Source organism: Dipodomys spectabilis, unplaced genomic scaffold, assembly GCF_019054845.1.
Source record: "Dipodomys spectabilis isolate Male_0828 unplaced genomic scaffold, ASM1905484v1 ptg000190l, whole genome shotgun sequence".
NCBI lineage: Eukaryota > Metazoa > Chordata > Mammalia > Rodentia > Heteromyidae > Dipodomys > Dipodomys spectabilis.
The window spans coordinates 4,080,225-4,093,915 of record NW_024870867.1 but is presented as its reverse complement, the minus strand read 5'-3'; the positions used below and the strand labels follow the sequence as shown (position 1 = coordinate 4,093,915).

Genomic DNA, 13,691 nt, shown 5'->3' with positions numbered 1-13,691 from the left:
TCCTATGTGTATACCACCTAGGTTATGCAGCCTGGGGTACACAGTTCAAATTTCTTCTACTGTTGGTTGTCTTGACCCAGGGGCGCTGTTCCTGGCTTGGGCATTTAAGCTCCCTTCCAGGGGCGCTCTTGCTCTAGCCTGGCCATCGGAGTGTGCTCCACGGGCTGGTGGAGCTCTCAAACAGTTCCCAGTTTTAGTGGGTCCTGTGGTCCGGGTGTTGGGGTAGGTCAGGGTCTGGGGATTCCCTCCAGCTCTGGTCTCCCTTGAGGGATACACTGTCTCCTGTGGGGTACTCACCCTGGAGCTAGTTGTTTCTGTGTGGTGTAGGTCGTCAGTTGCTGTTGCAATCCGAGTTCAGTTGGGGTGGTTGCAGGCTGGGCTGGGCGGTGGTGGCTCTGTGTGATTCTTTTCTGTCTCTGCCTCTTTTGAAGCTGTCGGGTCCACAGTGTCCACGCTTAGGCGGCTTCTGCGCTGGTGATCTGCAGGCAGCCCCCTGTGTCTCTGGGATGCTGGTGGGTCTGACGCTGGTGCCTCAGGCGGCTTCTGCGCGTGCCTATGGGACCTGGTTGGCCCCCTCTGGGTCGTAGCGATTGCAATCAGGTGGGTCTGGTGCCTCAGGCGGCTTCTGTGCGGGTGGTCTGCAGACAGGTCCCTTTGTCCTACTGCCGGTGCCGGACGGCTTTGGCGGGATGGAGCCTCTCTGCTCTTGTGGAGAGTGAGGGGTGGGGGTGGGATCCTCGTGGAGACTCCTGGATGGTAGGTGAGATATATCTATATCTATATCTATATATATATAGATATATAGATATCTCACATTTTCCTGATCCATTCATCTACTGAGGGGCATCTGCATAGGTTCCATATCTTAGCTATGGTGAATAATGCTGTGCAAAACATAGTTGTGCTGTTACTGAATTTAGTACAGTCTTCTTTGTGATCATTTGAGTAAATGCCTCAAAGTGGGGTTGCTGGGTCATAGGGGAGCTCTATGTGGAGCCTTTTAAAAAATTTTATTGTGAAAATACCATACAGTGGAGTTATAATTACATCGGCAAGATAACGAGTTCACTTCTTATCAAGCATTGTTGCCTCCTCTTTGTTTCTCCTTCCCATCCCTTCCCATCCTCCCCCCCACTTCCCCCCACCCGATCCACCCCCCCCTCACGAAAGTTGTAAAGTTTGTTTTTCAACATAACAACTTGTACATCTCATTGTTGCAATGGGTCCACCAGTATCCCTAGTTCAACCATTTATTTTTGCCCTTCCCTCCATAAATTAAACCAACATCAACTACAGTGAAAACAGGGGTTATCCATACTGCTTTCCAAAGTGGTTGAACTAGTTTACACTCCCAACAACAATGCAATAGGGTTCCCTTCTGGCCACATCCTCTCCAGCATCTGTTGTTACTAGATTTCTTCATCATAGTCATTGTAACTAAGGTGAGGTGGAATCTCAATGTTGCTTTACGTGCATTTCATTTATGGCTAAAGAGGTTGAGCATTTCTTCATGTGTCTTTTGGTCATTCTTATTTCCTCTTCAGAGAAGTTTCCTTTTAAGTCGTTAGTCCACTTATTTATTGGACAGTTGGTTCTTTGAGGATTTCTTGAGGTGGATTTAATTTTTTGAGTCCTAAGTATATTTTTGATATGAGATCCTGTCCGTTATGTGGCTAGTGAAGATTTCTCCCAATCCGTGGGCTTCCTATTGATCTTGGTAGCTATGTCGTTTGCCATGAAGAATCTCTGTAGTTTCATGCAATCCCATTTGTCCAACCTTTCTTTGATTTGTAGTATTTCTGTATTCTTATTAAGAATATTTGGGTGTGTTCCAAGCAGCCCTAGAGCTTCTACTATTGCTTCCTGTAATGTTTTCAGGGTGTCTGCGTTGACTTTGAGGTCTTTGATCCATTTGAAGTAGATTCTGCTGCAGGGTGATATATAAAGGTCTATCTTTAATCTTATACAGGTGTTTATCAAATTTACCAGCACCATTTGCTGAAGAGGCTGTATTTCTTCTATTTTTTAGGCTCCCTGCTCATAGATTAAGTGGCTATGGGTCTGCATGTTCATTTCTGTGTCTTCATTACTATTCCATTGGTCCTCATGTCTGTTCTTGTGCCAGTACCAAGCTGTTTTGCTTACTATGGCTTTGTAGTAGAGTTACAAATTTGGTACTGGTATTCCACCAGTGTTGTTCTTGTTCCTAAGGATTGTTTGTACTATTCAGGGTCTTTTATTGTTTCATATGATTTCTTGGACTAGTTCTCCTATTTCCATGAAAAATTAGGTTGGGTTATTGATAGGTATCACATAGAATATGTACCTAGCCTTTGCAAATATTGCCATTTTCACCATGTTAATCTTCACAATCCAGGTAGATGGGAGGTTGTTCCACATCCTAATTTCTACTTTGATTTCCTTTTTCAAGTTTATAAAGTTTTCATTGTAGAGGTCATTCACTTCTTAGTTACCTGCTAGGAATTTTATTTTTTGTGGGGTATTACAAAAGGAGTAGCTTTCCTGATTTCATCCAAACACTTCTCATTGTGGCATACAGAAAAGCCATTGCTTATATACCCTGCTACTTTGCCAAAGTTTTGATTCAGCTCAAGTATTTTGGAAGTGGAGTCGATCATCTTCTTTGTCTTTCTGAAGAGTTTCTCTTTCATCTTCTGAATGTGTATTTTGGTGAAATAGCTCCTCCATTTTGGCAAAACTTCTGAGACCCTTGTGGAAACACTTATAAGGGGGCTTAGGGGCTGAGGCAGCAGCTCTGTGGCATAGTATTTTCTTTTGGTTTGTGCCAGGAGTTGGGCTTGAGGTTAGGGTCTTGTGCTTTCTCTTGGACTTAGTGGCTCATGACTAGCATGAGTCATTTGAACCATAACCCCAACTCAGGCCTTTCTGCAGAATAACTGCAGATATGAGTGTCTCAAACTTTTCTGCTTGGTCTGCCTTTGAACCTCCACCCTCAGACTCTAACATCCCAAGTAGTGGGATTTACAAGTGTGAGAGACCAGCACCTTATCTGTAATGTGTTCTCCTGTTAGTCATGATGTAGTGGATTGACCCTAGCACTGTTTATTTCTGGAACTCTCTTGAGTTCTCTCTTTTGTAAAGATGGTTAACAGAAAGGGTGTAGGTAAGTAACATGCCTGAGCTGTGAGCATACATAGGTCTCTGTTCCTGTTACTGGAGTTTACCGGCTATTGCACACTTCCAGGCTGAATTAGAACAGCTGTTTTCTCTACCTAGAAGTTTCTTTATCCTTCCAAAAAAGAGAAAGATTGCTGAATGCTAGTGTCTTACATTGTAATTGTAGCAAGTCAGGAGGCTAAGACCTGAGGATATCGGTTCTGAGCCAGCCAGGGTATGAGACTGTTATCTTGAAGTAAACACCAATAAAGCCAGAAGTGGAGCCATGGCTCACATGGTAGAGAAGTAGCCTTGAGAAAAAAGCCAAAAAACCCTCCAGGCAGCCAGAGGATCCCCGCTGAGAGCTGCTGGGATTTCCTGCTTCAACAGTGCTTGAGGGGAATCCAGGGCTAGACCACAATTCTGAGCCACCTGCTCGAAGCCATCAACATTGTGCCACCTCTTCACTGGGTTCTCAGACCGTCCCCAGTCTCCATGGCCAGTCTGGAGATAAGCAGCTGCACTCCATCTCTCCTCGCTGCCGCCCTGACGACCTCATCGCTCTTGCAGGTACACCTGAACTGCCACAAGGACTTCGAGGACTCCATCAACTGCCATTTTAACCTGGAGCTCTATGCCTCCTATGTCAACCTGCCCATGTCTTACTACTTTGACTGAGATGATGTGGCTTTGAAGAACTTTGCCAAGTACTTTCTTCACCAGTCTCATGAGAGAGAGAACATGCAGAGAAACTGATGAAGCTGCAGAACCAGAGAGGTGGCCACATCTTCCTACAGGATATCTAGAAACCAGAGTGTGATGTCGGGGAAAGCAGGCTGAAAGTGATGGAGAGTGCACCTCACATGGAAAAGGATGTGAATCAGTCACTACTGGAACTGCACAAATTGGCCACTGACAAAAATGACCCCCAGTTGTGGGCTTTCATTGAGACTCATTACCTGAGTGAGCAGGTGAAATCCATCTTGGAATTGGGTGACCATGTCAATAACTTGCACAGGATGGAAACCTCTGATCTGGCATGGCAGAATGTCTCTTTGACAAGCACCCTCTGGGGGAGAGTGATGAGAGATAAGCCTCTGGCCACCAGGCAGTGCATGCATGGTTGGGGTTATCATTACCTTCTTTATAAGTTGTACCAGAACATCCTAAGTTCTTTCAATTTGTACCTTTCCTTCAAATAAAGGAATTTAGTTCCTAAAAAACAAACAAACAAATAAAAAAGAAGCTCAAGGAGAGCATGCAGGCCCTGAATCTAAGCTCTAAGACTTGCACAAAAGAAAACCAGAACAAAACCCATCACCCCTAAAATAGAAGAGTTCAAGGCTGCATTTCTGATCTGAAAGCATCTGAGGTCTTTTTTGAGAGACACTGTTAATTGGATGCTGCTAATGGAGTCACCTTGTCCTTTTCTTAGTGTTTAGAACTCAGGACATTGAAGTTGGCTGTGCTTAACTGGAGCTCCTCCCATCATCCATCATGAGTGCAGACATTATAGGAGAAAGGACATGTGTGTGTGCTGTTTCTCTTTGAGCCTCAATCCTCCAAGGACTCTGGCCTCCAGATAGCTCGACGTACAGGTAAGAGCCACAAAGTAGTGTCTCTGTCCCATTCTTGAACTAACTCCCATCAAACATCAGTACCCAGGGCAGAAATGAAGAATCCTAACTCAGAACATGTATGATCACCTTTTGAGAATCTCAATTTAATAAGATTGATGAGATGCAATGGAGACAATGTTAGAAATCATTTCTAATATGAGATAAGGAAAAGAAGTCTGTGGAGTTTCTTGGTGGTAGGAGCAGAGGAAGGAACCCTTGTCTCCAGGCATGTGAGGCTGAATGGCATGTGTTCCAGATGAGCACCACAGCGATGTATTTTCACCCTCTCCTTTAGAGCTGCAGGAAGAGAGCGAAATCAGGACTGAATTGCACAGGACCACACCTGACAAGTCACAAGCTCTTCTTTCTGAAAGTCTATCCCTTTAGATCCCTCTCCCTCTCCCCTCTTCTGTTTGTATCTCCACACTTCCCTTTCACCCAGGTAACCATAGATCAGAGGGGGTGAGCTAAAAGGACCTCCTTGAATTATAGATAAAACAGAGAACACAGTTCAGTGGGCACCTACTTGTTTCCAGGCTGTCAGGAGTAAACACTTTCTTTAGGAAGCAGTTTAGGCAGGCTGCAGCAGCAGTACTGGCTCCAAAAGCAACTAGTAATATTGTTCTTCCAGCGCCTCCAGGCTCTGAGTTGCTCATTTGTTGAGGATGTAGTGGGTTGAGCTGATGGTAGGGAGGGTTGGACAGGTGCAGGACTTGTGGGGTGGGGTGGGGGGCTTCCTGCTCTGCTTGTCCTCCCCTTAATCCTTTCCACTGTGTTCAGATGCTTTTGGACATGGGGCAACAGAGCTGATCTTCCTCTTCTTCTTTCTGACCCATACCCAGGTGTTGCATAATATAGGTTGGAAAGAGTCAAGCCTGCTTTCTACCTGCCACCTCTGCTTCGGGACTGTGTTTGGCCATAGGGACTGTATTTGTTGCTGCTGCTGCTGCTGCTGTTGCTGTTGCCGCTGTTCAGCCTTGCTGCTGCCACTATTGCTGCCTCCACTGCTTCTGCTGCTGCTCTCAGTCTTCTCCTCTGTTTTGGTAATGCGGGGTCTCCAGAAGAGGTAGGGTAGGCACAGAGACTTCCTGCCTTTCCTGCCACCACCTTCCTGCTGGTGATCATCAGGCAAGACTGCAGTCCTGTGACACACAGGAGCATTGGCTTTCTTTAAGTGCAGTATTTGGCAGGTCTGGCATGCAGGTGAGTGGCAAAGTGGAGGCCAAGGAAGTGCATGCCTCACCAGGTCCATCAGGTCTTGACCCAGGTCTTGCTGCTGCTTTAGAATTTTGTAACTTAGGTTGGAGCCAGGCAGGGCTGACCTGACCTGGTCTGGGTCACAGACCAGGTAAGAGTCCATGATGTGTAGGATAGCCGGACCCGGCTGGGCTAGGAACCTCTGAATGGGGCTTCAGGTGGCTGCCTCCTTTTCCCTAAACCAAGGGTGTCACAACACTTACCTCACACCAGGTGTCCTTTGAGGATCCAGTGTCATCAGGTAGGCTAAGCTCTCTCAAACTTCAGGGGAAAAGCCTTTCAGTATGATAAACCTGCCCCCTAACACCTGGGCATCTGGGTTGGTTCCATAGCCTAATTATGGTGAATAATGCTGTGATAACATAGTTGTGCTGGTAACTTTAGTATGGCCTTGTATGTGACCCTTGTTTGGGTAAATGCCCCAAAGTGGGGTTGCTGGGTCATACGGAAGTGCTATGTGGAGTCTTTTGAGGAACCTCCATATTGCTTTCCCAAGTGGTTGAACAAGTTTATTACACTCCCACCAACAATACAGTAGGGTTTCCTGTTGGCCACAACCTCTCCAGCATCTGTTGTTACTAGATTTCTTGAGCATAGTCAGTCAAACTAGAGTGAGGTAGAATCTCAATGTTGTTTTGATTTGCATTTCTGTTATGGCTACAGAGGTTGAGCATTTCTTCTTGTGTCTATTGGCCATTCTTATGTCCTCTTCAGAGAAGTTTCTCTTTAAGTCTTTATACAATTTGTTAAGCAGGAGTTGTTCCTTTGAGGATTTGTGGTGAGGGGATTTAGGTTTTTGAGTTCTAAGTATATTTTAGATGTGAGACCCTTGTCCATTGTATGGCAGTGAAGATTTTCTCCCAGTTGGTGGGCTTTCTGTTGATCTTGTTAGCTATGTCCTTTGCCATGCAGAAGCTCTGCAGTTTCATGCAATCCCATTTTTCCAACCTTTCTTTGATTTGTTGTGCTTCTGGGTCTCTATTAAGCAAATTTTGGCCCATGCCAAGGAACCCTAGAGTTTCTCCTATTGCTTCCCCTAATGTTTTCAGGGTGTCTGCTTTGACATTGAGGACTTGGACCTATTTGGAGTTGATTCTGGTGTAGGGTGATATATAAGGCTCTAGGTTTAGTTTTCTGCAGGGTGATTAACCAATTTTGCCAGCACGATTTACTGGAGAGTCTGTCTTTCTTACATTCTATTTTTTGGCTCCCATATCAAAGATTAGGGGGCTATGGGTTTGCATGCTCATTTCTGGGTCTTCATTGCTATTCCATTGGTCCTCATGTCTGTTCTTGTGCCAGATTACTATGGCTTTGTAGTAGAGTTAGAAATTTGGTACTGGTATTCCTCCAGCACTGTTCTTGCTGCTAAGGATTGTTTATGCTATTCAGGGTCTTTTATTGTTCCATATGATTTCTTGGACTAGTTCTTCTATTTCCATGAAAAATTAGGTTGGGTTATTGATAGGTATCACATCGAATATGTACCTAGCCTTTGGAAATACTGCCATTTTCACCGTGTTAATCCTCCCAATCCAGGATGATGGGAGGTTGTTCCACGTCCTAATTTCTGCTTTGATTTCCTTTTTCAGATTTGTAAAGTTTTCATTGTAGAGGTCATTCACTTCTTAGTTACCTGCTAGGAATTTTATTTTTTGTGGGGCCATTAAAAAGGAGTAGCTTTCCTGATTTCATCCAAACTCTTCTCCTTGTTGGCATACAGAAAAGCCATTGCTTTTATACCCTGCTACTTTGCCAAAGTTTTGATTCAGCTCAAGTATTTTGGAAGTGGAGTCCATCATCTTCTTTGTCTTTCTGAGGAGTTTCTCTTTCATCCTCTGAGTGTGTCTCTTGGTGAAATAGCTCCTCCATATTGACCAACTTTCTGAGACCCTTGGTTGAAACACTTAGAAGGGGGCTGAGGCAGCAGCTCTGTGTCATAGTATTTTCCTTTGGTTTGTGCCAGGATTTGGGCTTGAAGTTAGGGTCTTGTGCTTTCTCTTGGATTTAGTGGCTCATGACTAGCAGGAGTCATTTGAGGCATAACCCTAACTCAGACCTTTCTGCAGAATAACTGCATATATGAGTGTCTCAAACTTTTCTGCTTGGCCTGCCTTTGAACCTCCACCCTCAGACTCTAGCATCCCTAGTAGTGGGATTCAAAAGTGTGAGTGAGGGCTGGGAAGGTGGCTCAGTGGTAGAGCGCTTGCCTTGCATGCCTGAAGCCCTGTGTTTGATTCCTCAGCACCACATAAGCAAAAAGAAAAAGCCGGAAGTGGCGCTGTGGCTCAAGTGGTAGAGGGCTAGCCTTGAGCTGAAGTGCTAAGGGACAGCGCCCAGGCCCAGAGTTCAGGCCCCACGACTGGACTGAAAAAAACAAAACAAAACAAAAAAAACCATAAAAGTGTGTGTGACCAGCACCCTATCTGTAATGTGTTCTCCTGTTAGTCATGAGGTAGTAGATTGACCATAGCACTGTTTATTTCTAGAACTCTCTTGAGTTCTTTCTTCTATAAAGATGGTTAACAGAAAGGGTGTAGGTAAGTAACATGCCTGAGCTGTGAGCATACATAGGTCTCTGTTCCTGATACTGGAGTTTATCGGCTATTGCACAATTGCAGACCGAGTTAGGACAGCTGTTTTCTCTACCTAGAAGTTTCTTTATACTTCTAAAAAAGAGAAAGATTGCTGAATGCTAGTGTCTTACATTGTAATTGTAGCAAGTCAGGAGGCTAAGATCTGAGGATATTGGTTCTAAGCCAGCCAGGGTGTGAGACTGTTATCTTGATGTAAACACCAAAAAAGCCAGAAGTGGAGCCATGGCTCACATGGTAGAGAAGTAGCCTTGAGAAAAAAGCTAAAAAACCCTCCAGGAAGCCAGAGGATCCCTGGTGAGTTCCTGGGGTTTTCTGCTTCAACTGTGCTTGAGGAGAACCAGGTGCTGGACTTCAATTCTGGGCCACCTGCTCCAAGCCACCAACCTTGTGCCATCTCTTCACCAGGCCTCAGTGGTCAGTGCAGTGCTAAGCTGTTGCTATTCCATCTCTCCTAACTGCTGCCCTGAGGACTGCATCCTCCTCCCAGGTGTGCCTCAACTGCCACCAGGACTCAGAGACCACCATCAACCACCAGATCAACCTGGAGCTCTACTCTTCCTATGTCTACCTGCCCATGTCTTACTACTTTGACCGAGATGATGTGGCTTTGAAGAACTTTGCCAAGTACTTTCTTCACCAGTCTCATGAGAGAGAGAACATGCAGAGAAACTGATGAAGCTGCGGAACCAGAGAGGTGGCCACATCTTCCTGTAGGATATCTAGAAACCAGAGTGTGATGTCGGGGAAAGCAGGCTGAAAGTGATGGAGAGTGCACCTCACATGGAAAAGGATGTGAATCAGTCACTACTGGAACTGCACAAATTGGCCACTGACAAAAATGACCCCCAGTTGTGGGCTTTCATTGAGACTCATTACCTGAGTGAGCAGGTGAAATCCATCTTGGAATTGGGTGACCATGTCAATAACTTGCACAGGATGGAAACCTCTGATCTGGCATGGCAGAATGTCTCTTTGACAAGCACCCTCTGGGGGAGAGTGATGAGAGATAAGCCTCTGGCCACCAGGCAGTGCATGCATGGTTGGGGTTATCATTACCTTCTTTATAAGTTGTACCAGAACATCCTAAGTTCTTTCAATTTGTACCTTTCCTTCAAATAAAGGAATTTAGTTCCTAAAAAACAAACAAACAAATAAAAAAGAAGCTCAAGGAGAGCATGCAGGCCCTGAATCTAAGCTCTAAGACTTGCACAAAAGAAAACCAGAACAAAACCCATCACCCCTAAAATAGAAGAGTTCAAGGCTGCATTTCTGATCTGAAAGCATCTGAGGTCTTTTTTGAGAGACACTGTTAATTGGATGCTGCTAATGGAGTCACCTTGTCCTTTTCTTAGTGTTTAGAACTCAGGACATTGAAGTTGGCTGTGCTTAACTGGAGCTCCTCCTTCCATCCATCCTGTGTGGGGACACTATAGGAGAAAGGACTTGTGTGTGTGCTGTTTCTCTTTGAGCCTCAATCCTCCAAGGACTCTGGCCTCCAAATAGCTCGACATACAAGTAAGAGCCACAAAGTAGTGTCTCTGTCCCATTCTTGAACTAACTCCCAACAAACATCAGTACCCAGGGCAGAAATGAAGAATCCTAACTCAGAACATGTATGATCACCTTTTGAGAATCTCAATTTAATAAGATTGATGAGATGCAATGGAGACAGTGTTAGAAATCATTTCTAATATGAGATAAGGAAAAGAAGTCTGTGGAGTTTCTTGGCGGTAGGAGCAGAGGAAGGAACCCTTGTCTCCAGGCATGTGAGGCCGAATGGCATGTGTTCCAGGTGAGCACCACAGCGATGTATTTTCACCCTGTCCTTTTGAGTTGCTATAAGAGAGCGAAATCAGGACTGAATTGCACAGGACCACACCTGACAAGTCACAAGCTCTTCTTTCTAATATTCTATCCCTTTAGATCTCTCTCCCTCTCCCCTCTTCTGTTTTTATCTCCACACTTCCCTTTCACCCAGGTAACCATAGATCAGAGGGGGTGAGCTAAAAGGACTTCCTTGAATTATAGATAAAACAGAGAGCACAGTTCAGTGGCCACCTACTTGTTTGCATGTTGTCAGGAGTAAACACTTTCTTTAGGAAGCAGTTTAGGCAGGCTGCAGCAGCAGTACTGGCTCCAAAAGCAACTAGTGATATTGTTCTTCCAGCGCCTCCAGGCCCTGAGTTGCTCATTTGTTGTGGATGTAGTGGGTTGAGCGATGGTAGGGAGTGTTTGTCAGGTGCAGGACTTGTGGGGTGGGGAGGGGTGGCTTCCTGAGCTGCTTGTCCTCCCCTTAATCCTTTCCACTGTGTTCAGATGCTTTTGGACATGCGGCAACAGAGCTGATATTCCTCTTCTTCTTTCTGACCCATACCCAGGTGTTGCATAATATAGGTTGGAAAGAGTCGAGCCTGCTGTCCACCTGCCTCCTCTGCTTAGGGACAGGGCTAGTCATTTCACTGTTTTGGCCATAGGGATTGTATTTGCTGCTGCTGCTGCTGTTGCTGTTGCCACTGTTCAGCCTTGGTGCTGCCACTATTGCTGCCTCCATTGCTTCTGCCGCTGCGCTCAGTCTTCTCCTCTGTTTTGGTAATGCGGGGTCTCCAGAAGAGGTAGGGTAGGCACAGAGACTTCCTGCCTTTCCTGCCACCATCCTCCTGCTGGTGATCAGCATGCAAGACTAGAGTCCTGTGACACACAGGAGCATTAGCTTTCTTTAAGTGTAGTGTTTGGCAGGTCTGGCATGCAGGTGAGTGGCAAGGTGGAGGCCAAGGAAGTGCATGCTTCACCAGGCCAATCAGGTCTTGACCCAGGTCTTGCTGCTGCTTTAGAATTTTGTAACTTAGGTTGGAGCCAGGCAGGGCTGACCTGACCTGGTCTGGGTCACAGCCCAGGTAAGAGTCCATGATGTGTAGGGTAGCCGGACCCGGCTGGGCTAGGAACCTCTGAATGGGGCTTCAGGTGGCTGCCTCCTTTTCCCTAAACCAAGGGTGTCACAACACTTACCTCACACCAGGTGTCCTTTGAGGATCCAGTGTCATCAGGTAGGCTAAGCTCTCTCAAACTTCAGGGGAAAAGCCTTTCAGTATGATAAACCTGCCCCCTAACACCTGGGCATCTGGGTTGGTTCCATAGCCTAATTATGGTGAATAATGCTGTGATAACATAGTTGTGCTGGTAACTTTAGTATGGCCTTGTATGTGACCCTTGTTTGGGTAAATGCCCCAAAGTGGGGTTGCTGGGTCATACGGAAGTGCTATGTGGAGTCTTTTGAGGAACCTCCATATTGCTTTCCCAAGTTTTTTTTTTTTTTTTCCTCCCACCAACAATACAGTAGGGTTTCCTGTTGGCCACAACCTCTCCAGCATCTGTTGTTACTAGATTTCTTGAGCATAGTCAGTCAAACTAGAGTGAGGTAGAATCTCAATGTTGTTTTGATTTGCATTTCTGTTATGGCTACAGAGGTTGAGCATTTCTTCTTGTGTCTATTGGCCATTCTTATGTCCTCTTCAGAGAAGTTTCTCTTTAAGTCTTTATACAATTTGTTAAGCAGGAGTTGTTCCTTTGAGGATTTGTGGTGAGGGGATTTAGGTTTTTGAGTTCTAAGTATATTTTAGATGTGAGACCCTTGTCCATTGTATGGCAGTGAAGATTTTCTCCCAGTTGGTGGGCTTTCTGTTGATCTTGTTAGCTATGTCCTTTGCCATGCAGAAGCTCTGCAGTTTCATGCAATCCCATTTTTCCAACCTTTCTTTGATTTGTTGTGCTTCTGGGTCTCTATTAAGCAAATTTTGGCCCATGCCAAGGAACCCTAGAGTTTCTCCTATTGCTTCCCCTAATGTTTTCAGGGTGTCTGCTTTGACATTGAGGACTTGGACCTATTTGGAGTTGATTCTGGTGTAGGGTGATATATAAGGCTCTAGGTTTAGTTTTCTGCAGGGTGATTAACCAATTTTGCCAGCACGATTTACTGGAGAGTCTGTCTTTCTTACATTCTATTTTTTGGCTCCCATATCAAAGATTAGGGGGCTATGGGTTTGCATGCTCATTTCTGGGTCTTCATTGCTATTCCATTGGTCCTCATGTCTGTTCTTGTGCCAGATTACTATGGCTTTGTAGTAGAGTTAGAAATTTGGTACTGGTATTCCTCCAGCACTGTTCTTGCTGCTAAGGATTGTTTATGCTATTCAGGGTCTTTTATTGTTCCATATGATTTCTTGGACTAGTTCTTCTATTTCCATGAAAAATTAGGTTGGGTTATTGATAGGTATCACATCGAATATGTACCTAGCCTTTGGAAATACTGCCATTTTCACCGTGTTAATCCTCCCAATCCAGGACGATGGGAGGTTGTTCCACGTCCTAATTTCTGCTTTGATTTCCTTTTTCAGATTTGTAAAGTTTTCATTGTAGAGGTCATTCACTTCTTAGTTACCTGCTAGGAATTTTATTTTTTGTGGGGCCATTAAAAAGGAGTAGCTTTCCTGATTTCATCCAAACTCTTCTCCTTGTTGGCATACAGAAAAGCCATTGCTTTTATACCCTGCTACTTTGCCAAAGTTTTGATTCAGCTCAAGTATTTTGGAAGTGGAGTCCATCATCTTCTTTGTCTTTCTGAGGAGTTTCTCTTTCATCCTCTGAGTGTGTCTCTTGGTGAAATAGCTCCTCCATATTGACCAACTTTCTGAGACCCTTGGTTGAAACACTTAGAAGGGGGCTGAGGCAGCAGCTCTGTGTCATAGTATTTTCCTTTGGTCTGTGCCAGGAGTTGGGCTTGAAGTTAAGGTTTAGTGCTTTCTCTTGGATTTAGTGGCTCATGACTAGCAGGAGTCATTTGAGCCATAACTCCAACTCAGACCTTTCTGCAGAATAACTGCATATATGAGTGTCTCAAACTTTTCTGCTTGGCCTGCCTTTGAACCTCCACCCTCAGACTCTAGCATCCCAATTAGTGGGATTTAAAAGTGTGAGTGACCAGCACCCTATGTGTAATATGTTCTCCTGTTAGTCATGATGTCATGGGTTGACCCTAGCACTGTTTATTTCTGGAACACTATCTTGAGTTCTCTCTTCCGTAAAG

General features: G+C 45.0%; 1 pseudogene; it reads left to right on the top strand.

The window, feature by feature from the left end:
• The first annotated feature begins 3,633 nt into the window (after positions 1–3,633).
• On the top strand, positions 3,634–4,235 carry LOC122121581 (annotated as a pseudogene).
• Positions 4,236–13,691: the final 9,456 nt, after the last annotated feature.